This window comes from Haliaeetus albicilla, chromosome W (assembly GCF_947461875.1).
Source record: "Haliaeetus albicilla chromosome W, bHalAlb1.1, whole genome shotgun sequence".
NCBI classification, from domain to species: Eukaryota; Metazoa; Chordata; class Aves; order Accipitriformes; family Accipitridae; genus Haliaeetus; species Haliaeetus albicilla.
The window spans coordinates 20,462,522-20,481,515 of NC_091515.1; the positions used below are offsets into that span (position 1 = coordinate 20,462,522).

The 18,994-nt window shown below is 43.9% G+C and overlaps 2 long non-coding RNA genes across 3 annotated transcripts; both read right to left on the reverse strand.

Annotated features, from left to right (window-relative positions):
* Positions 1 to 3,655: 3,655 nt before the first annotated feature.
* Positions 3,656 to 18,536, reverse strand: LOC138683369 (uncharacterized). Of its 2 annotated transcripts, none has more exons than XR_011322939.1 (2): positions 18,385 to 18,536; positions 3,656 to 4,549 (listed from the first exon to the last, which is right to left on the reverse strand). It is a non-coding gene; the product is annotated as an uncharacterized lncRNA (long non-coding RNA). The 2 variants fall into 2 exon arrangements; XR_011322940.1 differs by having other exon boundaries at positions 3,656 to 5,047.
* LOC138683341 (uncharacterized) lies at positions 8,015 to 14,186 on the reverse strand. Its single transcript, XR_011322922.1, has 3 exons — positions 14,104 to 14,186; positions 13,617 to 13,802; positions 8,015 to 8,767 (listed from the first exon to the last, which is right to left on the reverse strand). It is a non-coding gene; the product is annotated as an uncharacterized lncRNA (long non-coding RNA).
* Positions 18,537 to 18,994: the final 458 nt, after the last annotated feature.

Genomic DNA, 18,994 nt, shown 5'->3' on the forward strand with positions numbered 1-18,994 from the left:
TGCCTGGTGGCAAGAGGGCAGGGGATCCTCCGCTTCTTGTGGAGCCTCCATCTGCTGCCTCTGCCTCAGGGATGGTAGGGTGTGGGCCCACCAATCTATCTCCCTCTCACACTCCCTGATACTCCTCAGCCTTTCCACTTCCTCCTTCAGCTCTGCCACCAGGCTGAGCAGGTCATCCACCTGGTACCAGTGCACACAGGAGATGTCCCTCCTGCCCTCCGGTACCAGTGATAGGCTCAGGCACTCCCTGCAGCCAGAGACCTGGACAGCTGCATGTTTGCTTGGGAGCTCCATCTGGGTCACCACATTTTTCCTAGCAATGGCTTTCACCTGAGTGGCAGCCATAGCTGGGTCTCCTGAGAGGACGATGCCCACCGGTTGAGTAGCCTTCTCGAGCTGGGAAGGGGACTGCGCCCTCCCTGCACGAACTGCCGCGCCATGCCCTTTCTGCCGCGAGACACTCCTAGTCGCTGGTGCTCCTCAGGGCCGTTTAAATCTCCCGCGGTTGCCCCTGGCAACGCCCACACCGAATCAGCCTCTCTCGGGAGACCTGCCGGCTCTGGACGGGTCTCTCTGCTCTTCCTCGGGGTTCCCGGGCTCTGGGAACCTCCTTGTCTGCCTCAATCTAGTGCTTAGCCGCTGAACATACCATTGCTGCTGCTGGTTTCGTCACCGACTGAGTGCTGCTGACGGTTTCGCTCATGGGGGTTACAAAAGCGAACCAGCCTTGGGTTGCCTTGAGGCCCTGTCTCTCTGCAGAGACAACTCACGGGGAGCTCTGTAGACAGCTTAGCCCTGGGTTGTCTGATAAGCCCTAAAGTAAACAGGGCAGTGGCTGCACCATTCAAAGAACCAAAACTTGAACTGAGCCTTGAAATCCCTTAACAAATAGTATGCCCTGGGTCTCAATCCAACCACTGTTGAGTTGCCTGAGGAAGCAAGGTAAAGGAAACCTGGAGGGTTTCAGCTTCATTTTCAAATGACAACCTTGTGTACTCAAAACAATCACAGACCACCAAAAGAAAGAAAGATAAGGGGAAACTCCACTCAGATTATGTAATCCACTCAGGCATATATCATATATACATAACCCACTCAGGCATATAGCATAATCCACTCAGGCATAGTCATACACACCGTTCCGCAAGTCAGGCTATAAAAAAACCCCAAGATTCAGGTTGGCAAATCCAACCCCAAAACCCCAAAATTCAGGTTGGCTTCCAGGGGAAAATCGAATGACTAAGATAAAGGTGGTCATCGGTCCATATCGAAATAATATACTAGGATTTGATGTCCTAGCAAACAAAGTCTGGGAACTGCCTGATGGGACAGTGTGGAGCTTTGGAGCCCCACCATGTGAAGTTCGGGTGCTTGAAGCAGCCATTAAGTTACTCCCTTCCAGAGTAACGAATGTTAATCAATATCCTTTACCAGCTGCTGCTAAAGCAGGGATCAGAGACGTGATCAAAGACTTGGAAAATCGCAGCATTATAACTAGAATACACTCGCCCTATAATTCTCCAGTATGGCCAGTATGTAAACCCGACGGCAGATGGCGACTGACAGTTGACCACAGGAGGCTTAATAGTAATACAATGCCACTCACAGCTGCTGTTCCTAACATTGCTGACCTAGTCACCCAAATCCAAGCAAAACATCACACATGGATGTCCACACTGGACGTTAAGGATATGGTTTTTTATGATTCCTCTTCAAGAGGAGGATAAACCTCAATTTGTGTTCACTTGGGAAGGAATACAATATACCTTTAACCGACTTCCCCAAGGATACAAACACTCCCCCATTATTGCCCATAATGCACTGGCAACGATATTGAAGGAAATAGAAGTCCCAGATGGGATAAGTGTGTACCAATATATTGACGATATCTTAATTGGTGGGAACGACCAAGAGACGGTCAGAGAAGTGTCTAGTCAGGTTTGGGCCTCACTGACTTCATTGGGGTTGGAAATCCCTTCTGCTAAATGTCAGGGACCAAGACAAGAGGTTAAATTCCTAGGTGTTTGGTGGTCAGGAGGAGCCGTAGCTGTACCAGCTGATACCCTGGGAAAAATAGAGGCTGGTAAAACTCCAGAAAATAAGAAGGAACTACAACAGATACTTGGGACTTTAGGTTATTGGCGAACACATGTCCCTGGATTTTCCATAACTGCTCGACCTCTGTATAATTTAATTCAGAAGAATGCCCATTGGCAGTGGACCTCTCAGCATGAGGAGGCCTTGAATTTACTGATTCAAGAACTACGCATATATCAGACTTTAGGTCCCATACATCGGACAGATCCTATACAGATCGAGTGGGGATTCAGTGAACATGGTTCGCATTGTAACTTATATCAATGGGGACTGGAAGGCCCTGATAGACCTTTGGAATTCTATTCTTTCATTCAACGATACACTGATTGGGAAAAGGGTATGTTATCGCTAATACGAGCAGTAAAAAAGGCTGAACGGATTCACACAAGCCAGGATATGGTTGTTCGGGGTCCTTTCCTTCTTCTGGAATCAGTCAGGAAAGGGACTGCTCCCCCCGAGGGAATTGCCCAAAAACCCACCATCCAGAAATGGTACTCTTACTTGGAAGGTATCAGTCAGTTAGTTACTATTATTGAAGGGCCAGTAAAAATATCTAAATTACAAAGGGATGTTAACGCAGACCCTTCTATGTTAATCAAACCTAATAAACCATCACCTATTTTAGAAGCACCCCCGTTTACAGTTGAATCAGACCTGACAGGAGTATGGTTTACAGATGCTTCTGTAGTACGAAAAAATCGTGCAGGAGGTAGAAATAAACGGACGCCTGTAAAGTTGAAAGCAGACGACGTTTATTGCTAAAACACACACATATTTATAATCACATATTCTGCAAAGTCACTGTACACGCACACAAGCATAAAATATGATTGGTTATACCAACTCTGTACACGCGCATAAACATAGGACATAATTGGTTATACCAACTAAAACATGCGAAACTTGTCTCAGTCTGATTGGTCAAGATAAACTGCCGAATTGAGGTTCTTTGTGCCAAGTTCCCTTTATCGTGGAATGCGCACCTGTGTTCTTCTAATTGGCATCTTTCTTTTTTTTGTCTTCTTGTTTATTCTGTTCGAGGTCTTCTAAAGGCGTCTGGAATGCTCTTGCGACTGTTAGCTAAATATGTGTCCACAATTCCCCCTATTTTGTTTTTTTGTCAATTAACACCTGCTGTATTGCCCTTTGCAAAGATCTATGAACACAATTAATTAAACACGGTAAAGGCAACATTATACCTAATAAAATACATAAGAATAAAAGAAAAAAACCCCGATTTTTAACAAAGATACAAACCAACTCCTAAGTCCCCATCCCGCAGCTAAATGCTCTAAGCCAAAATGACAGCTTTCTTAATTGCGTTAAAGCTCTTGCAGCTCCTTCTTGCCTCTGCAGTTCTGTTATCTTGTTTATTAATTGCTCCACTGTCCAAGTTCCTCATGTCCATTGTTTTTCTGGTGGTTCAAAGTCCATTCATACTGCAGCTGTCACGTACTCCGGCCCACTCATGCTAACTGCGGCCTACTTATGCTAACTCTAAATAATCAGGCTCAAAGAAATGTCCCCCATTTTCCATGAAATCTCCCACAATTCCCCCTTTTTGTTTCTGTGCAAGCCAAGTTACATGAAATGCTTTTGCAATCATACGTTCAACTATTTTTATGATACATGGTACAATCATTACAACTGCTAATATTACAATTAAAATAACTAAGCCATGCATAAGCAAGTCTTTCAACCATCCCGTAATTCCCAAACTTGCTAGCCATCCACTTAACCCTGCGTCAGTTATCGTGAGCCTTTTACTGTGAATCGTATTGATATCGGGTGTTAGTAACCTAAGTCGTCCGAGGCTACATGGCCTCCCGTTAAGTTTTGATGGAATTCCCCCCCACGCTCTATCCCCACAAATTAAAAACATCCCCGCAGGTAAAGCAGCTGGAATAGAAAAAAAAAGCGTTATATTCTGGAATAGATATAGTTACACCAAGCTGTAGCATTTCTATATACAGGCAAAATAGCATTTACATTCTGACCCTTTCGAGTGGTGTTATAGGTGTAATTAAACATCACACAGACATTCATGATGACTGATCCTAACAACTCTAACTCTTGAGGTTCTTGCATTACTTGAGGCAGGTGTGCATACACACCATCCCAATTATCGACACAGGATTGTGGGTTATTACAAAGGGAAAATTCAGGCATTGGATCTGGCCAGGTGTCTAGAGGTAACCCCACCAAACAGGTAGAAAAAGGGTTTTCAGGGGTAGCGACAGAAAGACATATAGCTTCTTGATGCATTATGTTCGCCAAAGTTACCCATACATTCTGTTTTGGTTGTTGGATCATCCATTCTTCACTTATGTGTGTCACCCATAACAGGCCGAATGCAGCGAGAAGGAGTCCTTTTAGGTTCAGCGTTTTTCCAAGGATGTAACGCCTGTCCAGGGTTTTACCCACTTTGCTGGTACCCATCTTGTTCCGTGATCTGTAACAACACAAGCATAACCTCGTCCCCAGGTTATTAATTGAAATGGTCCTTCCCATACATTTTTCTCAACATTTTTAACCCTAACTTGAACATTGCTATTAATGTCAAACAAATCTCCTACCATGCCTTGCACATGTTTTACAATTGGTGGTACACTTTCGCCATCTGTCAATCTCAAGTAATTCAACACATATACAACTTTGTTCAATTGTTTGTGAGGAGTAGCCATCTGCTCTCCCCCTTTTTGTTTCTGCAGTTGGCGTTTCAAAGTCTGATTCATGCGTTCTACAATTGCCTGGCCTGTAGGGGAATGTAGTATACCCATGGTATGTACAATACCCCATTGACTAAAAAACTTTTGAGTTGTCTGTGCGATGTAGCATGGCCCATTGTCAGTTTTTATCTGAAGTGGAATGCCATGTGCTGCAAAAGCCGAATGCAGGTGTCGCTGGACGTGTTGACTTGTTTCTCCTGTCTGCGCTGTTGCCCATACAGCTGCAGAAAAACAATCCACAGACACATGGACATATTTCAATTTACCAGACTCAGGTACGTGTGTTACATCCATTTGCCACAATTGTAAAGAATGCAAACCTCGTGGATTTACGGCTCCAGGTGAATTTGTTCCCACAAGTTGACACTCAAAACATGTCTGTGTAATGGCTTTTGCATCTCCAATGGTTATTCCAAATTGTTTTGCGAGTACCTTTGCTGATTGATGAAAAAAACCATGTGAGAGTCTAGCTTGTCCTAGCTTATCTGGTGAAGGTCCCATCCATGCATGAGCCACCAACCGATCTACTGTTGCATTTCCTTGTGCTATTTCTCCTGGCAGATTCGTGTGACTTCGAACATGACTCACAAAATAGGTGTGTAACCTGTCATTTAACAGGTACCACAATGTTCTAAACTGTTGATATAAATCCTCTTGTTTACAGTGTTTCAAAATAGCTCTTTCCATTTGTTGTACTACCCCAACAACATAAAGCGAATTGCAAATAATATTTACGGAAACATTCGACCATAATTTAAACGCTTCAATTACAGCTTGCAACTCTACTTTTTGCACCGAGCCTTCACAATGAACCACGTGAGTCTTCCATTCGTTGCCTTCTCTCCACACTACACCAGCCTTTCCTGATTTGCCTCCTCCATCAGTAAATGCTGTAGGTCCTTTAACAGGGTGCTGACTAAGTTTAGGTATTGATTCTAGCCCTGTGTTTTTCCAAAAGGTGAACATTCGATGACTCGGGTAGTGAATACTTAGTTTCCCTGTGTAGCCCTCTATTGCAGTTTGAAGTGCTACAGAATTCTGCAAACCCCATTCGCAATAACCTTGTTGTAAGGGAATTAACAATGTCCCTGGTTCCTCACCGGCTATTTCAATTATACATGATCTTCCTTTTATTATTAACAATGAAAACATTTCCAATCTGGTGGTAATTGTCTTTTTGGGCTGGAATGGCGCAAACACCCATTCTAAAATTCGTAAAGGATCTTTTTCAGCTTCCAACCACTGCAATATAATAGCATACGGATGTTGATCATGATTTATTATGGCTAATTGAAGTTCAACATCTCCCACCCGTCGATCTCCGTATGCTGTTTCTAATTTTTTGGTTATCCCCTGTAAAGCTAATTCAGCTTCCTCTGTTAATGTTTGAGGGGAATGTAAATCGCCCTCTCCTGTCAACAATGTTAACAATGGACTCATTTCCTCATTTGTAATGCCACAAATGTTTCTCACCCAATTTAGGTCTCCTATCAACTTTTGAACATCATTTAATGTCTTGATTTCTGTTCTCAATTGCAGTTTTTGTGGGAAAATAGCTGTTTGCGTAATTTTCCAACCCAAATAATTCCAGGGAGATTGACATTGAACATTTTCTGGTGCAATCTGCAGCCCTACTTCTTTTAACGTAATTGTTAACTCATCGATCAGTTCAGGTTTATTTAATTGGCTTCCAGCAAGCAATATATCATCCATGTAATGATATATTATATACTGAGGCCATTTCTCTCGTACTGGTTTTAATGCCCAATCCACAAAAATTTGACACATCGTTGGGGAATTTTTCATATCTTGTGGCAATACCGTCCAATGATATCGTTTCATTGGTTCAGCTTTGTTAACAAATGGCACCGAAAAGGCAAATCGCATCGCATCCTGTTCATGCAAAGGAATGGTAAAGAAACAATCTTTTAAATCAATTATCAAAATGTCCCAGTCTCGTGGAATCATGCTCGGAGATGGCAACCCAGGCTGAAGGGCTCCCATGTCTTCCATAACCTCATGTATTTTTCTTAAATCATGTAAAAGTCTCCACTTTCCACTTTTCTTTGGGATTACGAACACAGGTGTATTCCACGGACTCGTTGTTGGTCTGATGTGTCCCTTTTCCAATTGTTCCTGTACCAGCTCCTGCAGTTTAGCGACCTTTTCCTGGGTTAGCGGCCATTGATCTACCCAAACCGGATCATCAGTTTTCCATTTTAATTTAAGGGTTGGTCGCTCTTTGAGGAGATTGAAGTAGACGGACGCCTGAAATCTTGAAAGCAGACTACAGACGACCCTTTATTGCTAAAACACACACATACTTATAGTCACATATTCTGCAAAGTCACTGTCCACGCGCACAAGCATAGAATGTGATTGGTTACATCGATACTGTCCACGCGCATAAACATAAGATATAATTGGTCATACTAACTCTGTCCACGCGTATAAACATAGGACATAATTGGTTATACCAACTAAAACATGCGAAACTTTTCTCAGTCTGATTGGTCAAGATAAACTGCCGAATTGAGGTTCTTTGTGCCAAGTTCCCTTTATCGTGGAATGTGCACCTGTGTTCTTCTAATTGGCATCTTTCTTTTTTTGTCTTCTTGTTTATTCTGTTCAAGGCCTTCTAAAAGTGTCTGGAATGCTCTTGTGACCGACCGTTAGCTAAATATGTGTCCACAATTCCCCCTTTTTGTTTTTCATCAATTAATACAGCCTTACTTGATCTATCAATTAATTTTTAAATACATTGCAACCTGCAAGGCACACAAAATACAAGACAAAAAAAAAAAAAACACTACAAGATAAATCAAAGCTATTTTAACTAATGATTTAAGAACAGCTCTATTTTGTAAGGTTGTGTGTCTAATACTATCTATATCTAACAGTACATCAGATAATACCACACCAATCTGTATTCAGGGACCCCCTATTAAACCTGTGGAAAAAAAAAAAGAAAAAAAAAGGATTGCTTGGTGTTACTGTACTGAGGCATAAGCAATCTTGTCCGATCACGTCAGCCAGGGTTATCCAGATGTTTTCTTTGGTTTGCGGCGGTATCCATGACTACGTCCATCCGAGGACTGTGAGGAAGATGGACCTTCTTGTGCCGTCTTGCTTCGCAAACTTAGCCCAGCAATTGGTAGGTGTCAGCTTTATGTGGGCGTCCCCACGGAGGCAACGATGGCCTTGCCGTACACCAGCCCAGTGCTCTTCGGAAAATCCCGGTATTTATACATTTGCAGAGGAACAGATTTCAGCACACGTGGCCAGCGGGTGCCAAAATCCGCCTCAGTTGCAACATGGGGAGCCTATGACGCATGCGCTCGCTGGCCAGGCGTGCTGCACGAGTCATAGTCATCCTGTCTATTGGTTCATGGGCTTTGTGATGCGGTTGCAATGCACAGAGAATCTTGACCTGTTATGTTGGCCAAGGTGACCTACACTTAGTTTTTGGTTGAGGTGGTATTCATATTGCCGCACCCTCTGGGATGTTCCAGATGATGATGGTCGTACAAATCAAGCGGGAGTCCATTGTGGGCCTGCATCTGTGGAAACACAAGCATAATCTTGCCCCCAGGTTATTAATGGAAATGGACCTTCCCATTGCCCTGTTTCTAGATTCTTAACTAATACCATGATCTTACCCCTATTGCAAAGATCTATGAACACAATTAATTAAACACAGTAAAAGTAGCATTATACCTAATAAAATACATAAGAATAAGAGACTGTTCAGGTAATGCCAATGACACACAAAAAGAGGTTTGATTAATAGCTTTAGCTAGTGACACCCAAACATTCTTACTGTCCCACGGCGTATCAATCACCGGTGTCACTGTCATGCTGCTTACTACAGTCAGTGTGTTCCATATCAATCTCAGCATAAGGTTTCGTCCATTTAGTTGGAATCCACTTTGGCCCATTTTCTGTAATGACACAAGCATAACCTCGGCCCCACGTTATTACTTTAAAAGGTCCCTCCCATTGCTGACGCTCAATATTTTTAACCCAGACTTTCCACCCATTATTAATATTTTGAATCCCACTATTCATTGTTTGAAAGTGGCGAACTACAGGGGGAACAACTGACTCTCCACGCAGAGTCAAAAAATTCATCACATATATTGCTTTCATGAGTCTATTTGAGGGAGGTTCCCCTAATTCCCCCTTTTTTTGTTTTTCTAAAAAATCTTTTAATACTTTATGAGTTCGTTCGATTATAGCTTGACCTGTGGGAGAATGAGGAATGCCGGTAATATGAGTAACTCCCCATTGCTGAAAAAATTCCTGAGTCCGTTGTGCTATAAAACATGGTCCATTATCTGTTTTTATCTGGGCCGGGACACCCATTACGGCAAATGCTTGTCGTAAGTGTGTTTGTAGATGTCGACTTGTTTCGCCCGCAAGTGCTGTGGCCCATACCATCAAGGAATATGTATCAACAGAAACATGAACATAACACAATTTTCCAAAAGCTGGTACATGAGTCGCATCAGTCTGCCACAATTGCAAGGATTGCAGACCCCTAGGATTTACAGCGCCATCTCCGTGCCCAGATAATTTCTGGCACTCAGCACAGGACTGAATGATGGCTTTGGCATCTGCTATAGAAATTTGAAACTGTTTGGCTAATACTTTCGCTGGTTGGTGGAAAAAACTATGAGCTCCACGTGCCTGCAGAAGTTTATTGGGGGGGTGGCCCAGTCCATACAGGATTAGCTAGTAAATCAGCTCGTTTATTCCCTTCTGTAATCCATCCAGGCAAACTGGTGTGACTTCGCACATGCATTATATAATAACACTTTGTCCGTTGGTTTAACAGAAATAGCAACATCTTACATTTTTCAAACAATGTGATGTTATCAATTTCTTTCAAATAAGCCCGTCTCAAACGTTTTACTACACCTACCACGTATAAAGAATCAGCAATAATATTGACCTCAACATCCTGCCACTTTTTAAATACTTCTATTACAGCTTGAAGTTCCACCACTTGGGGGGAGCCTCCACATGTGACAATGTGATTTTTCCATACCTGACCTTCTTTCCAAACTACTACTGCCTTTCCTGTTTTTCCACTGCCATCCGTAAATACTGTAGGACCATCAGTAGGTAACTCTGCACACAATTCTTTTTCTTCTAGTTGTATATTCTGTAGCAAGGTAAACATTTTGTGTGCAGGAAGATGAATATCTATCTTTCCTTCGAAATCTGCAAAAGCAATTTGTAAAGTTAGGCTATTCTGTAGACACCATTGTAAATATCCTTGAGTCAAAGGAACGACAATCGTGTGTGGTTCTTGTCCACAAATCTCAATAATCCGACGTCTCCCCTTTATAATTAATTCTGAAATCATTTCAATTCGAGAAAATATGGTTTTTCGGGCCTGGTGAGCTAAAAAGATCCATTCTATTATTAACAAGTCTTTGTGACTCCCCTCCCATTGATATATGATCCCGAGGGGTTCTTTTTCTCGGTTTAAAATGCTAAGATTAATGTCAAGATTTTCTTCAATCCTAAAAGCCTGACTCTGGGATATTATATCTGCTATCTGTTGTAATGCTTGTTTACCTTGAGGGGTCAATTGCCGAGGTGCCGTTAAGGTAGTGTCGCCTCGTAACATTTCAAATAAAGGGGTCAGAAGCTCATTATCTATTCCCAACAGTGTTCGAACCCAATTGATCGTCCCCAGTAATTTTTGCACATCATTCAATGTTTCAATCTTGTCTGTAATTTCCAGTTTTTGTGGAACTATAGTTTTTTCTAAAATCTTCCAGCCTAAATATTTCCATGGTTGCATTTTTTGTACCTTTTCTGGTGCTATTTTTAAACCAAAATTGGACAATTGAGTAGTCAATTGTTTGAGCTTTTCGGATAAATCTCTTTTCCCTGCTATCAAGATATCATCCATATAGTGATAAATAATCAAGTCTGAATTTTGTTGTCTGAACCCTCTTAGAGCTTGGGATACATAGGACTGGCATATGGTTGGAGAATTTTTCATTCCTTGTGGCAGAACTACCCAATGATAACGTTCCATGGGTTCCTGTTTGTTTATGGTGGGGATAGAAAAAGCAAATTTTTCTGCATCTTTTGAGTCTAAATATGTTGTAAAGAAACAATCCTTTAAATCGATAATCAAAATGTTCCATCCTTGTGGAATCATAGTAGGCGTGGGTAACCCTAATTGAAGGGCTCCCATATTTTCCATTACCTCATTTATTTTTCTTAAATCATGCAATAGTCTCCATTTCCCAGATTTTTTTGGAATGACAAAAACTGGTGTATTCCAAGGGCTCATGGTATTCACCAAGTGCCCTTGTTCCAATTGCTCCTGTACTAACTGTTTCAAGATGGCGACCTTAGATTCAGTCAGCGGCCATCGATCTACCCAAACCGGTTCCTCTGTTTTCCATTTCAGTTTTAGGCATGGTCGCCCGTCAATGGCCGCGCCACAAAATTGTCTCCTGTACTAAGCACACATCCCATTTGACTTAATGCATCCCTGCCTATCAGGTTCATAGGGATATTGGTTACATAAGGTTTGATATAAGAAACTGAATTTTGACAAATCAATTGGATCATATATTTGCTTTGTCGAGTTTTTGATAATCCTCCCACACCAAACAGTTTCGAATCCATCTCAGAAAGCTCCCGAGTGACAGGCCAGCCCTCCCACGACAGAACCGTTACATCTGCTCCAGTATCCACTAATGCTTGTAATTTTATTTTTTCTGGCCTGTTCTTTGCATTTTGTAACTCTACTGATATACTAGGTTTTGTTTTATTGATCTCCATTGACCACATAATTTGAGCTTCTAATCCCGTAGATCCAAACCCTGCATTGCCACGCTGTTGATTAACCTTACATGGTACATTTGCTTTAAAAGGGACTAGCTGTGCAATTCTGCTTCCTTCCTGTATCGATACTGGTGGAGATGGTGTCCAAATCATAGCATAAATGCGACCTGTGTAGTCCGCATCAATCACCCCGGGAAGCACAAAAATTCCTTGTAATGTTATACTAGACCGTCCCAACAACAGGGCACTAAGCCCATTACCTAATGGTCCTTGTGCGTTTACTGGCACACGGTGTACCTGAGAGTTCCATGGCAGAATGGTTTCTATTGTTGAGACATCCACTCCAGCACTTCCAGCTGTTCGGGCTGGCAATTCTGCCAGACATCCTTCTTGGCGCCGTTCTGGAACCCTTTCGGAGCTGTTGGGGTCATCGCACCGCTCCTCGCACTCTTCTTGTAGTTTCCCAACGACGGGGTACCTCGAGGTGGCAGAGCTACACCTTCATTTGTGAAACGAGATCTACATTGGTTAGCATAATGTCTCCCTTTATGACAACGAGGGCATATTTTAGGCTCAACTTCCACTTTGTTTCGCCCCTCTTTACACTGAAATTGCAAATGTCCCGGTTGTCCACATTTATAGCATTTCTTATTTTTTGTACCCATTCGCATGGCTACAGCAAAAGCATTGGCCATTAATGTAGTTTTATGCTCCAAAGACCCAACTTTGTTACAGGCCTCTATCATGTCTACTAGTGTCACTCTTCCTGGCATCGATTGTAATATCTTTTTACAGTCTGCATTTGCATTTTCCACGGCCAATTTTATTATCAATGCTTCTTTGGCATCAGCATTATCTATTTGCTTTTCAATAGCATCTCGCAGACGATCAATGAAGGACATATAAGGTTCCGTATTACCCTGCCTTATACTTGTAAATGATTGTTCTGGCTTTCCAGCTTCAGGCAAGGTTACCATTGCCTTCAGAGCTAAGGAAGCTGATTCTTGTAATGCTTCCACCGGTAGCCTTGCTTGCCTATTAACACCTGCAAAGTCACCAGTCCCCATCATTTGTGCAGCAGTGATCATATACCGCGGATCTCCTTCTGGGCGGTCGAAATTTCTTAGTGCCGCTAAATCACATAATTCTGCCCATTTCACCTTCCATAATAGACGCTGAGTCGGGGTTAAAATCATTGTAGCCAATTGTGTACAGTCAAAGCCCGTTAAAATTTGACCAGTAAATACATTCTCCAATAACGCCTGACTAAACGGAGCAGACAGTCCATTAGCCATTACTGTTTTCCGTACTTCTTTTATTAAATCCCAATTGAAAGGTTGCCACACGTTTGGGGCATCCTGCCTGACTGTAACTGGAAAAGCCACAGGATTTAGACCTTCGGTTAACATTTTATCATTTATGTCTTTCCATCGTTTTTTTATAGCTTCTCCTTGGGATGTATCTGCCTCATAGGGAGATGCAGAGGGGATAGGTCTCTGCTCGAGAGACAGGTTACTTAAGGGTTGATCGTTGCCTCCATTAATGACATCTCCCTCGGTGTTTAATTCCTCATTACTGTCTGAATTATTTACCACCTCGCCACCCACACTTTCCTTTCTTTCCGGGGTAACTTCAATTGAAACTTTTGCAGCGGCAGCCACCTCCTTTTCTGCCTTAAGGGCTTTCAACGCTTCCAGCACCAATCTCCATGTAGCAGAGATTTTCTGAGCCTTCACGTCCCCACGCGATACGAAGTCCCAAATTACTTTTCCCATTTCTTCCCAATTTTTAACTTGAAAGACTTCTACATTCGAAGTGGGGGCACCATGGTCCTTAAGCCATTTCAGCATCATACGTAAATTATTTGAATCATACTTAATCCCTCTCGTGGAGAGGATATGCGAAAGCATTCGTACAATTGCCCCTTCTTCCACAGACATCTGGGCACCCATTTTAATCTTTCTAGCCGCTCACCTTACTTCCAAACGAGCAGGGTGATTGATCTCCCGGGAGAATTTTGTCCGCTCAGTCCAGCTGGCTAGACGATTGTCCGGCTAGAGTCTCCTCCGGACGCACCTCCAGCAATTCCAGCGTTTTCTCGGCCCGCAATCACGTCGGGGTCACCATTTGAGGAGATTGAAGTAGACGGACGCCTGAAATCTTGAAAGCAGACTACAGACGACCCTTTATTGCTAAAACACACACATACTTATAGTCACATATTCTGCAAAGTCACTGTCCGCACGCACAAGCATAGAATGTGATTGGTTACATCGATACTGTCCACGCGCATAAACATAAGATATAATTGGTCATACTAACTCTGTCCACGCGTATAAACATAGGACATAATTGGTTATACCAACTAAAACATGCGAAACTTTTCTCAGTCTGATTGGTCAAGATAAACTGCCGAATTGAGGTTCTTTGTGCCAAGTTCCCTTTATCGTGGAATGTGCACCTGTGTTCTTCTAATTGGCATCTTTCTTTTTTTGTCTTCTTGTTTATTCTGTTCAAGGCCTTCTAAAAGTGTCTGGAATGCTCTTGTGACCGACCGTTAGCTAAATATATGTCCACAGCTCTTCAATGGCTGCTCCACAAAATGCTTAGGATTGCTAACAATGGTACAACTCATCTGCCCTAATACATCCTGCCCCAAGAAGTTAACTGGTATAGGAGCAATGTAGGGACGCACTGAGCAAACATAACCATCAGGATTTTTGCATTTTAATGTTACTGCGCTTTGCATGGTGGTTGATGTTCCACCCACCCCCACGAGTCCATGGGCTGGATTGACCAGTGGCCAACCTGATGGCCAGTCTGTGCTTGAAATTATTGTCACATCTGCTCCTGTATCAACTAATAGCTGACAGGTCCAGAATTTAGGTTGATTTTGAGGGTGTAAAAACTGAATTTGCAAAGTTGGCTTTCTTTGTCCAATATCTAGAGCCCAGAAAATCTCCGGTTCTCCCGTGGAACCAAAACCCTCTGTCCCCCTATGTTGTTTTAGAGCATTGGGAACATGCGCTTGAAAAGGAACGAGTTGTGCAATTCGGCTTCCATCTGGAATGTTAACCAGTGGCATAGGTGTCCATACCATAACTTGAATTTGCCCTGTGAAATCAGAGTCAATTACTCCTGGCAAAACAAACAATCCTTTCCTAGTTGTTGATGATCGTCCTACTAATAACGCACTTAGTCCAAACCCTAATGGTCCACATGCAGTTGTTGGAATACACTGCACGGTTGTATCAAAAAGTGTTGTTTCTACTGCTGTGTCCAGGTCCACTCCCGCACTGCCTGCTGTCCGGGCGGAGAGGCTTGCCAGGCAGCCTGAGCGGCCGGTGCTATTTGTGTCGTCGCGCGGTTCACCGGCGCGCTCTGTTGGCCGTTTCCCGCCATAGGTGGTAGTGGAGAGCTATTGTTATGATATTTAGAACGGCAAACACGAGCCGTATGGCCACCCTTCTGGCATCTTGCACAAACCTGAACTGGCGTTACAGTTTGTTGTCGATACTGCAAATGATTTTGTCCCGGTTTCCCTTTAGCCCGACATTGTGCTTTTAAATGACCGGGCTTTCCACAATTGTAACATTTTTTATCCCCTCTAAGTGCAACCGCAAACGCTTCTGCTAATGCATTCATTTGGAATGATGTAGTTCCAATCTTGTTACATGCCTCGACCATATCGACAAGGCTGGCATCTCTGGGTAACGCCATCAAAAGCTTTTTACAGTCAGCATTTGCATTCTCTACTGTTAATTTTAGCGCCAAAGCATTCTGAGCCTCCACACTCGATACTTGTTTAGTTACTGCATCTCTTAGTCTGTCAATGAAGGACATGTACGATTCCTGGGGACCCTGCTTAATCTGCGTGAACAACATAACATTTCTACCCTCTTCTGGCAGAGTCATCATTGCTTTAAACGCCATTACTGAATCAGTTCTCAAGGCCTCTATGGGAAACCTTGTCTGTAATCTTGGATCAGTAAATTTGCCAGTCCCAATAAGGTGATCTATCCCTATTGCCTTCATGGGGTCATCATCGGGTCTATCCAAATTTTTTATAGCAACTTCTTCACACAGTCCCCTCCATCTGTCTCTCCACAACGTTTTCTGAGTTGGCTTTAATAGCATGCTGGCTAATTGATCGCAATCATACAGAGTCAAAAGTTGAGCTCTGAAAATATTGTTGAGCAGCGCTTCGGTGAAAGGAGCCGTCAGCCCATAATTACGGACTGACTTGCACACTTCTTTTATCAAATGCCATGAAAAGGGATTCCATTCATTTGGATCATTTGCCCTCACTACAACAGGATAAGCATGAGGAATGACCACTCCCTCGCTTGCTGCTTTCTTATGTATTTCTCTCCAGTAACTTCTCGGGTCACAGCCCAAATCTTCAGCTACATCGTAACTTGGCGGCGGTTTTTCTTTTTCTAAAGAAATATCGTCTCAGGGAGGTTCTGACCAATTATCACCATCGTCACGTAAAGGTGGATATAAACCCGTAGACGGCTTAATCGGGCGTTGTGGTGGGTTGACCCTGGCTGGACGCCAGGTGCCCACCAAAGCCGTTCTATCACTCCCCCTCCTCAGCTGGACAGGGGAGAGAAAATATAACAAGGGGCTTGTGGGTCGAGAGAAGGACAGGAGAGATCACTCACCAATTACCGTCACGGGCAAAACAGACTCAGCTTGGGGAAAATGAACTCAACTTATTACAAATCAACCAGAGTAGGGTAATGAGAAATAAAACCAAATCTCAGAACACCTTCCCTCCACCCCTCCCTTCTTCCCGGGCACAGCTTCACTCCCGGATTCTCTACCTATCCCCTCCAGCGGCACAGGGGGATGGGGAATGGGGTTTACGGTCATTTCATCACACGTTATTTTCTGCCGCTTCATCCTCCTCAGGGGCAGGACTCATCACACTCTTCCTCTGCTCCAGCGTGGGGTCCCTCCCACGGGAGACAGTCCTCCACGAACTTCTCCAACGTGGGTCCTTCCCATGGGCTGCAGTTCTTCATGAACTGCTCCAGCATGGGTCCTTTCCACGGTGTGCAGTCCTTCAGGAGCACACTGCTCCAGTGTGGGTCCCCCACGGGGTCACAAGTCCTGCCAGAAAACCTGCTCCGTGGGCTCCTCTCTCCACAGATCCGCAGGTCCTGCCAGGAGCCTGCTCCAGCGCGGGGTGCCCACGGGGTCACAGCCTCCTTCGGGAACCCACCTGCTCCGGCGTGGGGTCCTCCACGGGCTGCAGGTGGATATCTGCTCCACCATGGACCTCCATGGACTGCAGGGGGACAGCCTGCCTCACCAGGGTCTTCACCACGGGCTGCAGGGGAATCTCTGCTCTGGCGCCTGGAGCATCTCCTCCCCCTCCTTCTTCACTGTCCTGGTTTCAGCTGGGATGTAGTTAGCTGTCTTCCTAGTAGCTGGTACAGTGCTATGTTTTGAGTTCAGTATGTGAAGAATGTTGATAACACTGATGTTTTCAGTTGTTGCTCAGTAGTGTTTAGACTACAGTCAAGGATTTTTCAGCTTCTCATGCCCAGCCAGGGCACCTGACCCAAACTGGCCAACAGTGTATTCCATACCATGTGACGTCCCATCTAGTTTAGGAACTGGGAAGTGGGGGGGGCAGGGATTCGCCGCTTGGGGACTGGCTGGGTGTCGGTCGGCGGGTGGTGAGCAATTGCCCTGCGCATCATTTGTACATTTCAATCCTTTTATTACTACTGTTGTCATTTTATTAGTGTTATCATTATCATTATTAGTCTCTTCTTTTCTGTTCTATTAAATCGTTCTTATCTCAACCCAGGAGTTTTACTTCTTTTCCTGATTTTCTCCCCCATCCCACTGGATGGGGGGGAGTGAGTGAGCAGCTGCGTGGTGCTTAGTTGCTGGCTGGGGTTAAACCACGACATTCACTGACCTTGGTGTCTGCAGGGTTGTTTCTCTTACATGTTCTCACTCGTCTCTCCGGCGGCTGTTTCCATCCATCCCAACTTTTTTCCCTTCTTAAAAATGTTATCACAGAGGCATTACCACTATCGCTGATTGGCTCGGGCTTGGCCGGCGTTGGGTCCGTCTTAGAGCCGGCTGGTATTGGCTCTCTCGAACACAGGGGAAGCTTCCAGCAGCTTCTTACAGAAGCCACCCCTGTAACCCACCCCGCTACCAAAACCTTGCCACACAAAGCCAATACAGATGTATTTCTTTCTCAGGGTTTCGTGGTAGAATAGGTGGCAATGCCTTTTTTGGCTCCGGTGTATCTTTTTCTGAACCATCCGGTAATGTCATTTTATGACAAGTACAGTCAGAGGGACAATGCGAACAAGATGATGCATTGGCATCGTATCTGTCCTCATCGCCATTTACTGACACCGATACTGTTGGATTTAAAATCGAATTTGCCTCCGCTGCCACCTTTCTTTCTGCCCGTAAGGATCGTATATTGTCAAAAAGCAACCGCCAAGTAATAACCAGTTCTTCAGCATGTTGATCCCCTTTAGAGTTCGCATCCTGTAATTTTGTTCCAATTTCCGCCCAAATATCAGGCTCAAATGCGGTAGCTGTTTCAGCAGGATAGCCCTGAACTCGGCACCATTTCAATAGCCTTCTCACGGAGGATTCATTACATTTAATTCCTCTCTTAGAGAGTATATGCAGTAGGAGTCTAACTATTGCCGTTTCCTCCAAGGACATGTTCTGCCCCATACTGCCCCTGGTTGCTCACCTTCCTTTCAGGTGTCTTCTTAGCCTAGGCTCAGCTTCCCTGCTTCGGTCCCGCCGACAGCAGTACCTCCAACCAGGGCTTCTCCTGCTGCGTCTTCTGCGCTCTCAGGGCCACGTCGGGGTCACCATTTGCAGGAGGTAGAAATAAACCGACACCTGTAAAGTTGAAAGCAGATGACGTTTATTGCTAAAACACACACATATTTATAGTCAGATATTCTGCAAAGTCACTGTACACGCACACAAGCATAAAATATGATTGGTTATATCAACTCTGTACATGCACACAAGCATAAAATATGATTGGTTATACCAACTCTGTACACGCGCATAAACATAGGACATAATTGATTATACCAACTAAAACATGCGAAACTTGTCTCAGTCTGGTCAAGATAAACTGCCGAATTGAGGTTCTTTGTGCCAAGTTCCCTTTATCGTGGAATGCGCACCTGTGTTCTTCTAATTGGCATCTTTCTTTTTTTTGTCTTCTTGTTTATTCTGTTCAAGGTCTTCTAAAGGCGTCTGGAATGCTCTTGCGACCGTTAGCTAAATATGTGTCCACAAAATCGGACTTGGCAATATACGGCAGTGGCTCTGGAGATAAAGAC